At 40.4% G+C, this 14,304-nt stretch overlaps 1 protein-coding gene across 4 annotated transcripts in view; it reads right to left on the reverse strand.

Annotated features, from left to right (window-relative positions):
* Window positions 1-14,304, reverse strand: part of LOC107135730 — a 174,544-nt gene that overhangs the window by 110,025 nt on the left and 50,215 nt on the right. The window contains exon 2 of one of the 4 annotated variants that reach the window (XM_015477739.2): window positions 196-233. The exons of the other annotated variants lie outside the window; for them this stretch is intronic. The gene's annotated coding sequence lies outside the window, so the exon portion shown is untranslated. The remainder of the gene's footprint in view (window positions 1-195; window positions 234-14,304) is intronic. 4 annotated transcript variants of the gene reach the window in all.

Consider the following 14,304-nt stretch of genomic DNA (forward strand, 5'->3'; position numbering starts at 1 on the left):
GTGACTGTTTTTTTTTAATAGTCTTCAGATGCATGAACAGAAGTAAAACTGTTTTCAACAAACAAGGCAACAACACTTCTGTTCTTTCGGCGTGTCTGTAGCAACAGCACTACCTTCTTAAGGCGGACTGTCTTACATTCCAGAGGAAAACTACCAGCATGGCAAAGGCTCATGGCTCAGCGGTAGAGCGCTCACCTAGCACGTGTGAGGTCCTGGGTTCGATCCTCAGCACCCTGTAAAAACCAATAAATAAAATAAAGGTATTGTGTCCAACTATAACTAAAAAATAAATATTAAAAAAAGAAAATAAAAGAAACCAGAGAATCTGGAACAATCAAGGCTCATCCCAAGACCAGCAGGGTCAACTCTGGCAGGAAGAGAGTCTAACCCTTCTGACCATCTCAACTCAGTGCCTCACCACCTTGGCTGTGAATCTGGTCAGCAGCCTCTCTGATGATGAAAACACTCTTTCCTAATGCATCTCATTCTCAGGGCAATTCAATCTGATATTTTATGTTGTGTGTGTGTGTGTGTATGTGTATATGTGTAATTATATAAGCAACTGTTTCTTTTTATCCTGCCTTATTCTACAAGGAATTCAAGTAGCTTATAGTGATGTCTACTGGCAATGCAAAATAGCACCCAGTGAAGAATAGGTAAGAAAGATAAATATCCTCTTATCCTACTGCTTCTCTTCCCCCATACTCTGTTTTTGCCTTGGGGTCCCAAGTCACAGTTGCCATCTGGTTGACCCAACACCTGCTCTGAATGAGCCTGCTTCAGCACGGGCAGCCTGAACGAAACCGGTGCATTCTTCTGCATCTGCTCTGATCCACTCCTTTAACACGGACTCAACATCAACTGTTAGGAATAAGAAACCTGGCAGACACAAGACAGGGCCACTTCCCCCAAAGAGTTGACCAACTATGGCCCTGCGTTCTTCCAATAGTGAATGAAAAGTTAAAGAAACTGGCAACGTTGACTTGGTATCAATGTAGACAAGAGGGAATTACTGTCTCTAAAAGCTTGAAGGCCTCCACATGATTCATCTTCTTATTATGGTTTTTAATGATACTATTTTAGGTGCACTTTTATTTGAAGAGGCCACAGCTCCTTTCAGATCTAAGTAAATTTAGATCACAAATGAGTATATATAATCAAGCACAGTGGCTCGATGGAAGAGTTTTAGAGCCATCCTGTTCGGTTTCAAATTCACATCTGGCTATTAGATATGACTTTAGGTTTGATTTGTTTGGATTGATTTGATTAGACTTTGGGCAAGCTACTTGACATCTCTTAAAGTCAATTTCTTCATCTTTAAAATGAGAATATTAATATATTGTGAAGATTGAATGTCATGACACAGGCAATCCTCAGCCCGGGAGCCAGCACATGGTATGTGCTCGAGCAATGGTGACTTGTTACCCCTAAATATATGCATCTTTGAAGAGATACTGTGTAGAAAAGGGAATAAAGGCAGTAGTGAGCTAATGTGTAATTCCATTATCATCACTTCTAGAAAGAACTCTTTTGATTAAAACTTTTACTCATTAACAAAAGGTTTACATTTCTGATATCTAAAACATTTAAAAACTCACAAGATCAAAAATTGCAAAAAAATTGTTATAGGTGGACAAGCAGCATGACCCTCCCATCATGCTTCAGCCAACTGGCTTACAAATTCCTTCCCAGCTATAAGATTTGAATTTGCACTAAAATCTAATAGAGTAAGAACAGAAGAACCAAGCCAGCTCCTGGGAGTCCTCAGTCACTGGACCCCAGAAGACTAGATGAGAAGAATTGAAGGCCACCTTCTGAAATGATGCAAAGACAAGGGATTCCAAGACCAGAGAAAACTCAAATGGCCATTGGCCAAACCCAGAGGGCTGGATTATTTTGCTTGGCTCCAGGAATGCAAATCTAATCAACCATTGATCAACCATCAATCAATGTTTATTGTATCCAGGACTGTGAAAAGCTCTAAGGCATATCCAAAAACAGGTACCAGACTTGGTCCCAGAAATAAGAATGAAACATCGGAAACACACTGTCAGATCATTTAGGTGGGCAACGGTTACAAACCTTCCTTTTCATCTCAGGAGCTGAGCTATGAAATGGCACTATTTTCTGTCACAAGCTGATCGGCCTGGTCTTGTTCAGTACCCCTTCTAGGCAATAAGGTGCCTGCCTCAAGGAGCTACGGTGTTTAATTCTGGAGACAATTGCTGCATCAGGCTGGTGATGGTATTCCCAAATGTGGTTCCTTTGCAAAACGCTCATCAGAAGAGTGAGAGGAAGAAGTAACGGAGGAGCTTTGCACTGAATAGTTTAAAAATGTGCACTTGAGCTCTTGAAAGAGAAGTGTATCAAAGCCAATGAGTAAAAACAACATCTAAAAAACATCTGTCATTATCAGGTAATTTCAAAATGAACTGTTATTTTGAAAGCTACTTTTCTATTCCTCACAGATGAGTGTTTTGTTCCCAATCAAAAGCTTTTCGATGCATTTAGTCCTAAATGGTCACGCTGCCTACAAAATCTGCAATAAAACAATCTGAAGCCCTAGAGTAAACAAAATGTGTTCAGCAGAATGGCAGATTCCGGAAGCTGATCAGAAACAAGCACACACTGTCTGTCAGGGTGCTTCCTGGCCTCTTCTCTGTTTTATTCATTTATACTAATGTGTGGACAAGAGAGTTGAAAACATTTTGCTACAAATAAAACCCTGAGATTTATATGTAATTTCTAAGCTTATCCTTGGGAAAGAAACCACAATCTGTTTTCAGACAAGAGTGAAACACTTGCAATTCCCTTTGAAAAACAACGTCCAATCTTCCCTTAAATTGAGATGCCAGAGAAACTAGATTGCTATTTAAATCAGAGGAAAAAATTAGCCCAGGTACACCAGGGTGGAAAGAGAGGCAAAGCGGACGTTGTGGTAAATAGCCTATGAATTCAAAATGCGGTCTTCCCTCCGCCCCCGGCAGATTTTGACTTTCAACAAATTAGAGAAATAAATTGGCCGTCCACCTACGATCTACTGGTAAACAAACATTTTTCACCTGCCACTACATGACCATCTTTTGAGCTGAGCATTCTAAATTCCATAAAGGATTGGGGAGTAATGATAACTCCTAGAGTTCACAATGATCTTTGGCAGGGTTCTAATAAAAAAACAAAAATCTGCACCGAATCCAACCATTTTCCATAGTAATAGAAGCCTTTTTTTTTTTTCCATATTATTATTAGCATGGCCTGGAGAGGTGGGATAGAAACTCAGGGAGGAGCAGCAAATGACAACAGGAGCTAAAATATTTTGTCTCCTGGTAAACCCAAGAGATTTGGGGTTCAAGTGGGATCCAGAAAGCACAAACAAGAACCAACATCAGGGAGGAACTTAGCTAAACACCTTTGTGTTCAGCAGAAATGAACTGAACATTCTCAATGCACAGAGGCTTGCCAGCTAAGATTTCTTTGTGCTTCAGTAAATGGATTCATGGGTTGGGTCTTCTTTTTTTTTTAAAGGTTTTTTAATTGTCAATGGACCTTTATTTTATTTATTTATATGTGGTACTGAGAATCGAACCCAGTGCCTCACACATGCCAAAAAAGTGTTCTACCACTGAGCCACTACTCCAGCCCCGGGTTGTGTCTTCTTACAAGCTGGATTAAAGGTTTGACTTCCTATTTCAGTAAGACTCAGTGCCCTTGATAGAATCATAACCCCAGATGTGTCCATTCCTCTCTTCAGGTTCCACAACCAGCTGAGACTTCTGCTGGCAGAGAATGGTAGGTTTTATGGGGAGGGAGGGAATCCATTCCAATTGGAAGAGTTTCTGTTCCATAGAGGTGCTTTTATCTCTGCAAATATGTCCACTTGCAGGTTGGCTGGAACCAGACCTCTCTCTCCAAGGCAAGGGCATTTCAGGACTCAGCCCAAGGTGGGATCTATGTAGTCCAAAACTTTGCCATCAATAGAACACACCATCTGCCTAGCAGGGTTTCAATGGCTCCCCTGTGACAGCTGTTGGTCCCAGGTGAGGAGATGTAGCCAGAGATGAGAGCTCCTTCTACGAAATCATTTCTGTAAAGATTCAGGTGGGGAGAAGGGATGAGTCACCATCCTGTCATTGAATTCTACACAAGTGGGCTTTGCTCAAAAAACGATACCAAATGCTAAGAAGCAATAACCTACTAGTGGTCTTTCAATGCAGAAAGGTTTCAAATTTGCCCTCTTTTCTAGTGAGCAAAGATGTGAGTGGGAAGGGAAGATAGTTTGGGTTTCTACAAAACAGAGCAGATCACAAATGTGCTGATGTAACACTGTCAATGACATTTCGTCCCAGATGGCAAGTGAAAGAGACACTGGGATTTAAGGCACCTAGACACTTGCCAACAGAACATGAAGACATTTGGGAGCAGTGGGAAAACAAACAAACAAACAAACAAGAATCCTTGAATCACATGGTTTAAAAGTCGCAGAGGTCTAAAAGCCACCTAAGGGCCCATTTTAAGAATAATAAGCACCGGAACCTCAAGAGGAATATGAACTTCCAAGTGCGGAGAACGGGGATGCTGAAACATTCAAATCTGTCTAGAGACGTTATTCCAGGGCAGCAGGCTGAGCTGCTGCAATGTACACAAGTGGGGTGTAAAGTCAATGGGATTACATTTTCCTAATTATTTTCTGCTTGAGCTTTACAGCACATACACAAAATGAGATCAGCCAGGACTTGCCTCTCTAACAAATCACTCAGATTTAAACATTGCTCACATAAACAAAGGGGGGTGGGGCGGGGGAGAGAGGCACAAGGCTGGGAAAAAGACAGAGAAGGGCTTCTTCCATCACAGTTGCAAGGAACAAAAACCTGGAGGGGGAAAAGAGTTGTTGGACCGCCACCAAATCTCCCCCACTGGAGACAAGAGCCCATCTGCTGAGCTCGGCAACTTCGCTTTAACTACCATTCAGCTCGCGTCTCTGCAGAGATCTGTCTGCAGAGCTGGCAGATGGACCCCTACCTCCCCGAGTCGCTGTGTTATTTGTTTAATAAATTTAATTAATATCCATACTGCATTGGATTGCTCCCAGAAAGGGGGCCAAAGTGCTCCCTTTCCCCACTAGCTACATGATGAGTGATTTCCCAGAAAAGAGCAGATAACGGTGCCCCAGGGCCACTGCAAAAAATTTAAAGTACCATGTGCTTACAGTACTTTGTATGGATTAATTTTTTGTGCTCTACTAATATACTTTTGATGAGTATTCTAACTTTATGAAATTATGCAATCCCCCAAATGGCAGAATTTTTCTTTTTTCAGATCAGTTAGCTCTGTTGGAATGTTTTTAAAAGAACCTAGTGGCAATACTTTTATCTGTTTTCCCAAAAATGAAGGGCCATGAAAGGTAAGAAAGTTCCTTTTGGTGAACAGCTAATACTGTGGCCATTTTTAACAAATGGAAGACCTTCCTGGTCCTACCGAATTCATATTATTTTCCAAGCTGAAAAAAAAATGTGACTGTTGCCAACACAAAGAATGTAAAGAATCTTGTGGCAACTCAAGGCAACAACACATTCCTGTTAAGTGGAGTCTCTACAATTGACAAGTAGTAACAACAAGAATTAAAGCAGTGTTTCACTAGCCTTGCTATCCAATGTCATCCTGTCCTTCAAAGCCGATTTCATCTTAAACTAGATTTCCCATCGCATACCCCAAGAAAAACTGGTCCCTTGAAGATGTGAAAGGTGTTCTATGGAAAAAGGGTTTTGTGTGGGAAATAGTTCATCAAACAAGATGAAATAGGTTTCTTTACTGAAGCGTTTCTCAGTGTCTTTAATATGCTATCAGGTCCTGTGGATATTCTGTAGAGGGGGAATGGCATTCAATAGAAAGGCAGCATTTCCTCAAGCTCAGGCCTGTTTGGTTTACTGTTATACCCCAGGACCTAATATAGGTCTGGCAGATAGTAGGTACCCATTAATACTTGTGGAATGAATGAACCAGTGAATGAATGCATGAGCAGAGAAGTGAACCCTCAGAGCATTTGCTTAGGGATAATCGTTGGGCACTTGAACCTGACCACTGATGAGATTTACATTTTTTTTTTAGAAAAAACCCAAAGGAGTAAAATCACTTCTACATTAAGGAAGAACTGAAGGTACTTGAGTCAAATACCAAATTTAGAGCTCTTCACTTTCAAGGTTTTATTTCCCTATTATAGGTTGATTCTGTATTTAAACTCTTCTCTGCAGCTAAATGACATACACAATCTCCACCCTCTTAATTTCTCTTTGCATCATGAAACCCTGATTTTGTAGAATTTTTACCCTTTCAGATTCTTGGCAATACCCTAATTTATTTGTCTTTTGTGTTTAATCCCTTCCTAGAAACTGAGTAATGAATTCGATTCCATCACAAGCACTGAGCAGGTGAGATTTTTTTTTTTTTTAATTACTCCTTTCCGTTGATTTCTTTTTAACTGCAAAAGCTTACAAAGACAGGATTATTTGGGGAGTTTCCCAATAATCTCAGTGTTAAACTTGTTAAACTGAAATTAAAGTTTTATTTAAACTAGTGGGAAAAAATTATTTCAATGAGGTCAGTTGGCCAGTATGTATTTTGTCTTGAATGAACCTCCACTGCTTGCTGTCCTTGTGTGATTTTTCCCACCATACTTCATCCTACTGTATAGCAAGTTCACTTGTCTTTCTCACATAATTTCAGACAACTGCAGCCCTTCCTGTATGTTCGGTACTTGGAGAATATACAAAACAGCACTCAGTCTTACATAGCCAGGATAACTACCTAACTATAAATCTCCCCTCTAGTTCATTTGGCTACTAATACTTTCTAAACTTAAAGAAAAAAAGGGACTTCTACCTGGTGAGTTCAAACTATGGATTGAAGTGTTACAATGAAAAGATCTCCAAAGACTTTGCTAACGTGAAAACCTTCAGGAATAAAAGGAGAACTTAGAGAAGGCTTAAGCAAGCAGTGCATTTCAAAATTTTCCAGCATCAAAATGTTTCTTGAATTGGGAGAACTAGGTAAAATTAATAAAAAGAACTCATAAAATATTATTGGGTAGATTTTAGAAGAAAGAGGAAAAAGGAAGAGGCAGGGAACAAGTATTTATTGCATATCTACTATGTGTAAGCACAATATTAGGTAAATGTAATAATAATCAATGACAGTTAATATTCATTTATACACTATATATATATGGATATGGAATCTCCCCAGTTATTATGATTTTAAAATTAAGGAAACTAAAGCTCAATTGAGTTAAGCAATATACCAAGGTTCACAAGGCCAGGGAGTAGAATCATGGAGCCCCTGATAAGGATTAACTGGGTGGTAACTGCAGGTAAGGTGTGGGTTGAGGAGCCAGGTTAATGGGGGCATGGCTTTGGCTATACATTTTATCCTTGTTGATAGAGCTCTATCTGCTTCCTGGTGCCATGCTCCCACTGCTTTCCCCCACCACACACATCTGCCATGATGTTCTGCTTCACTTTAGGCCTGAGGAATGCAGCTGTCTGTCTGTGGACTGAGACTTCTGTGATAGGAGCCTTCTTCAAAGACAAGATGGTGTGATGGCTAGTTCCTATGCACACAGGTGCGACTCTGTCAAACAACATGGTGCAGCCAGTATTTGTGCACATGCATGACTCTGTCAGACTAGGAGACACTGTCAGTAAACATGCATGCATGTGTTTCCCAAACAAAAGAAAAACAACATGGCACACTCAGTACACATGCATGACCCTGTCGGACCTCCCACCCCAGTGCACCCATACAGCTCTATTGTAACTGCCTTATGATATTACAATACAGAACATGTATGCGAAGTGTATTTTTCCATAGGGAAGACAAAGGGGCCAATGTGTAAGAGAAGGTGGGGAGATAGTGGGGGGCTAGCAGGGGCTCTACAAGGCAAAGCACCACTGCTTTCAGAGCTCAGCCTTTGGATGAGAATCCCCAGAGTCTGTGCTAACACACACACAAAAACACTTCTTCCTATTGAACGCCCAGGTGCCCCCCTCTCTCTCTGCAAATCCCACAATTCTGTGAGCCCCCAAATAAAGTTTTTCTCCTCTAAAAGTGTTCTTGTCAGCTCTTTTGGTCACAGCAGTTAAAAAGCTAGGTAAAACAGAAATTGGTACTGAGAAGTGGGGTCGTTGCTATGACTAACCTGACCATGAGGTTCAGAAGTTTTTGGAGCCTTTTGGAATTCACAGGAGGAATTTTTAGAAAATTTAGCAATGCAAGCTGGAAAAGCCTTAGAATGTTGGAAGTGGAACTTAATGAGCAATTCTGGTGGGAGTTCAGAAGACCAGAATGCTGATAGGACCATAGATAGTAAAGACTTGGTTCATATGGTTTTAGGGGAAAAGGAGGACTCTATTGGAAATTGAACTAACGGCCATTCATGTTATGTTCTGCCTAAGAAGTTGTTGGCATTTTGCCCATGTCCTGAGACTTTCTGTGATGCTGAATTGAAAAGATGACAGACTTCTTAATCTGATGTAAGAAATTTCTAGGCAGCATAGTATTCAGACAGTGGCACGGATATTGCTAGCGGCTTTTAACCAAGTTTACTGTGATAATCAAGAGAAGAAAACAAAGCTGAAAGATTTGGAAAAACTTGCAGTTTGGCCAGGAAATTGTAAGTAAAATTGGGGCTAAGGAATGTATGGTTGTTAAAGACATTCAGCCACTAAAGACTTTGCCCAGAGACAACAGGCTAGATGGCTTGAGAGCAACTCAGGAATCGGCAAGATCACACCCATTTCAGGCTCAAGGGTGTGAAAGTAAATATTCCCTTCAGAAGAAACCAGGGGGGCAACCTGCTTGCACAAGGGGTCCTAGGAATTTTTTCACCCAGGCACCAGGAGGCTATTGCAGCTGTGATCCCTGGAGGCTTGGCTACTGCTCAAGATGGCAGCAGACCTTGGCAGCAACCACATGATACTGGTTCTGCAGGAATGTAGGAGTTAGGGCTTCATGGAGGCTTCCACCGAAATTTCAAAGGAAGGCTTGAGAGGCCAGGCAAAGTGCAACAAGGTCAGCCAAAGGAGCAGTGGAGAGCTCTGAGATTAGGAAATGCCAGAAACATGGGACATCTGCCAATGAAAGCTGCAGGAATCAAGTGCAAATAAGCCAAGAGAAGGGCCATGTGGCTGCAAGCAGCAAAGTCGTAAGGGACGGACCTATACAAGCCCTTTGGAAAGAACAACAGGAAGCCATGTGCTCCAGATGCTGGACTTGAAGCTATAGGACTCTTCTGCCCAGCTGGATTTCAGTGTTGCTTTGGTTCCATGCCTTCTTTCTATGGTCCTATTTATTCACATGGAAATGTTTACTGTGTGCCTTTAAATATTGGATGTATGTACTTGCTTTTGATGTTTACAGGAGCTCACACTGAAGGCTTGCCTTGAGATTCAAAGGAGACTTTAGACTTGGACTTTTTGGCAAAGCTAGAAATGTTAAGACTATGGGGACTCTTGAAACGGACTAAATGTATTTTGCATTTTGAGAGGGGTATGTGCATTTGGGGGCCAGGGTGAGATGTTTAGGTGTTTGGTGTCCCCTGAAAGCTCATGTGTGAGACAACGCAAGAAAGTTTAGAGGTGAAATGATTGGGATATGAGAACCTTAACCTAATCAGTGCATTAATCCCTTGGTAGGAATTAACTGGGTGGCAACTGTAGACAGGGTGTGGCTGAAGGAGCTGGGTTGATGGAAATGTCATGTGATGTATATATTTTATCTTTGCTGAGTGGAGTTTTCTCTCTCTCTCTCTCTCTCTCTCTCCCTCCCTCCCTCCCTCCCTCCTTCTTGGTGCCATGTTCCCAGCTGCTTTGCTCTGCCATACACATCCGCCATGATGTATTGCCTTATGGTGGGCCCAAGGAATGGGGTTGACTATCTATGGACTGAGTCCTCTGAAACTGTGAGTCCCAAAACAAACTCTTCCAACTCTAAAATTGTTCTTGTCAGGTTGTTTGGTCAGAGCAGCAAAAAAAGCTGACTAAAACACCATCCAAATTGGCTTAGCTGTATACCGGATTTTTCTGTCCCTCATTTCAATGTGATTTTCTTTTATAGGTATCAATTTCCATATTCTTTCTAATGTAAGGTGCTGTAATTGTTTATTTCCCAGGTCACCTCCTCCTCATCTCCTAAGTAATAATTAATACAGGCAACTGTGTTTAACAATAAACCCAATGGAAAGACAAACACATACCTCTCTGCAGTTGTCTGCCTTCTCACCCAAAGACCTCATTTTCTTTTAAGACAACATGAAAACTTTAATTCCCAGAACAATTCAACAAAAGTTTTGATTGTTTACCACCTACAATTATTTAAAAGGATGTACTGGGAGCCTCTTGTGTGCTAGCTCTTTCTCTCTCCTACTCTATGCTGCATAGGGAATATTCTGTTATCATTGCTTCTTATGATAATTAGTTATTCTTTGTAGTATAAAAAAATGATTCTCAAAACTTTGCAGTTTACATAGAAAATTTTTTTCACTGTTTCTGTGGATAAAGAATCTGGGCACAGCTTTGTTGGGCATCTCTGGCTTAAGGTTCTCATAAAGTTGCAGCCAAACTCAACTAGGGCTGCAGCCTTATCTGAATACTCAACTGGGTGGGTAGAGATCCACTTTCAAGTTCACTCACCTGGTTGTTGGAAAGATCTAGTTCTTCAAAAGCTGCTTAATTAAGGTTACAGTTGGCTGTAAGAATTGGCAAGATCAGACCCATCTCAGACTCAAGAGTGTGAAAGTAAATATTCCTTTGAGAAGAAACCAGTGGGGCAACCTGCTTGTACAAGGGGTCCTAGGAATTTTTCAACATGCTCAGACACTCCGGCACCCAGAGGCTATTGCCATCTGTGGTCCCTGGAGGCTTGGCTACTGCTCAAGATGGCAGCAGACCTTGGCAGCAACCACATGATACTGGTTCTGCAGGAATGTAGGAGTTAGGGCTTCATGGAAGCTTCCACGGAAATTTTCTTGCTGGCTATTAGCCAGAGTCCTCCCTCAATCCCTTGACACATAAGCATCTGCACAGGGCAGCTGACAGTGTACAGCTGGCTTTCCTCAGAGAGAAAGAAAGTCAATCCTGAGATCAAATCTCAGAAATGAAATCTATCACATTGGCCATACTGTATTTTTTAGAAGTGAGTCATAGAGCTCAGCCTTACACTCAAGGGGAAGGAATCACACAAGATGTGAATACCAGAAGGCACAATCAATGAGGGCCATCTTAAAAGAGGCCTACCATAAGAAATAAACAGGGTGGAATTTTGTGATTCTTCAGATACGTGTGTATGCACATGCACACACTCACACACACAAATGAATTTTTACATAATAACTCTTATTTCCCAATATTTCTGCCTTAAAGTTAAATGAACACTTCAGAAAAATGCTCATGCATAGCAAATATCTTCATTCATTCAACAACTATTTACAGAGTGCATAATAGAACTACCCAACACTGCTCTGAAACATTTTTTTAAAAGAGAAACAATTAAAATTGTGTAGGAAAAATTCACCAAGACTATGACCAAGCTCCTCTCCCCTAAGCAGAGACACATGGAAAATAAAGATTAAGAAAACCATTGTTCTTTGTAATTAAAACAACCTCAGCACTTATTGTTAGAGACTATTTTAGGAGCATTTTCTGAGACTAGAACTGTGATGAGCAAATCCACTTGCCCACAGATATAAGACATATTATCTCATAGTAGGTTCAATGATAATGGGCTCTTTGTTTTCATTTGCCTTCCTCATTTGTCTTATATTTTGATTGATCAGAATTTGGGAGAGGAAGAAGGATATTCGAGCCCAGTACTCCTCAACTAGGGGCCATCAATGATAGAAAATGGAACAAACTGGATGCCTCTCTCCCGATGCTCAGAAAATACATCAGCCCCTCTATATTTTAACTGCCTTAAGGAAAAAGAAAAGGGCAAGGGTGAAAGGAAAGCATTCTTACTTGATGGACTGCTTACCAAGAAGAAACTGGGAAAATCCAGAATTCTCTGAATTTATCTTGAATTGATAAAACTTTTCCTCCTCCTGTGGCCATCAATCAATGAAAATGAAGGCTCCTGACCTCAGTTTGCTTCAGTTACAAAGAAATAACTAACATTTCATTTTTTAAAATCAGGTTTTATAAGGATTTATTCTCATTACTCAAGCAAATACTTTACCTCCTGCCAAGAAGGAAAGAGTAATAGAGGGAGAAGGAAAATGATAGAGAATTGCTTAGTCAAGGACCGTGTCTCTAGAGAGGTGACAAGTAAACTAGGATGTGCTGGAAGAGAAAATTCCAGACATGTAAAAAGTAGGAGAAGAGTGTTCTAAGAGAGGGAACACTTTTCCGATAAGAAAGATTTTGGCATCTTCGAATCTGAAGGAGGCTCTCACCTAAGCATATGGGTGGGGTGGAGAGAGGAATAAAATGAGATCATACTGGCTACTGCATGGAAAATGGAGAGGGTAGGACTAGAGGTGAGGAAATGGGTTATGAGGTTGCTGTGGTCATTTAGGTAAAAGATTATGATTAGGTATGAAATAGGTAATGCTTCTGATTATTGTTAATGGAGACAGAAGTTAGAGGTAAGAATATTTAGCAAGTAGAAGTGATAGGTGAGATTCCATGGTGGTGGTAAAGAAAGAGGTAGAAAGGGGAGGGAGTAAAGTGGGGAGAGACAAACAGACAGACATGACTTCCATGGAGATGATGTTTATGCATCTGGGTTAACAACCTGGTGATTAGTGAACTTCAACTTGACCTGTCTCTTTTGACTTTGAGAAAGCAGCTTCCCCTGCTGCCTTGAGAAAATTTCTGCAGGACCTAATTTCTACTCCTTTTCATTCTGTCAGTCACCAACAGAATCCCCCACTAATTGGGACATCATATGGGAAACAAACTACAGAAAAATGTCCCCAGAAAGAGATGCGAGAAATAAGAGTATGTGTAGAATCAAGGAAAGGTTTTTACTGATCATCCTCTCCAACCACTTTGACAGATAAAGGGTGACTCAGAAGTTAGGGAGTTGTGACCAAGGTCAAACAGCTAGTTAAGGGCAGAACCAAAGCTAGAATCCAGCTCTTTTGATTAAACAAAATATGAATGAAGCCCCACCACAAACGAGGGTAGTGATTACATGTACTTAATAGCCCTGTGTTCCTACTTTCCTTACCTCCTTCCTCCAATCACTGGTGAAAGAGGTGTGGCCTTTGAATGCACATTGAAGAGTAAGACTTGGCACCAATTTTCGTAAAGAGCCTGCTAAACATAGGCTATAGAATGTTAAGTTGTACAGGGAAAGAAAGGAAGGAAAAAGAAGAGGAAGGAATTTTTAACCTCAAATTATTATGTTGTTGAAAATAAACAAATTTAGACTCTATATGAACTTTAATTCATAATAAATAAATAAAACCATTATTTTGGTTCACAGTGTTGCCTGGTTTGCTTTTCTGGGCTATAAATGACAATGAAATATGTATGAAAGCTTAAATATTTCAATTTTCTAAGTTGAAGGATTTCATTGTATAAGCTTTTCTACTAGTCCAATTCTAGTTCTTTTTCAATATGGAGAAAGGCAACAGATTGTGAACTCAGAAAGAGATAACAAATGAACAGAGAAGAAGGGAAATATAAAATATCATTATTTTAGCTCTAGTATTCCCATCCTGAATGACATTTCAATACCAGAGGCTTCCTGCTCCCCTATGTACTAACATTTACTTTTAACTTCTCTTTACAAAACCCATTCTGATACAAATTCAGAGAAAAAAATCTATGTAAAATATTTCTTTCAAATTGTGACTCATCTCACAGTAACGTGTTTGACTACATTCCAGTTCTCAGGAAGAGGCAACTTAGAAGTCTTCATGCAGAATTCTATCTCCAAGCTTTTAAAAAAATATGCTTATGTCAACAGACCCAATTTTACATGAGATACAAATAGCTTTCATACACATTTACACCCACCAACAGAGAAAACAATCTAGCCTTAAAGCTACCACTTTCCCTAAAATTATGGGTAGCCTATGCAAGTTGAAAGTGTCTGCCTGAAAGCTTTAAAGCCAGAATTAATTTTGTTTGTTTTAAGATATGCATCAAATTTCTTTCCTCTTAACAGGAAAGTTAGTTCCTAGGGCCTGGGTACCTTGCAAATGTGAAGTCTAGAAAGATCAATTGCTTCTCTTGATTTCACACTCTCATTCTCAAAATGGCTAGCTCGATTTAGATAACACTTTCCTGCAAACGCTCATTATAAACC

This window comes from Marmota marmota, unplaced genomic scaffold (assembly GCF_001458135.2).
Source record: "Marmota marmota marmota unplaced genomic scaffold, marMar, whole genome shotgun sequence".
Classification (NCBI taxonomy): domain Eukaryota; kingdom Metazoa; phylum Chordata; class Mammalia; order Rodentia; family Sciuridae; genus Marmota; species Marmota marmota.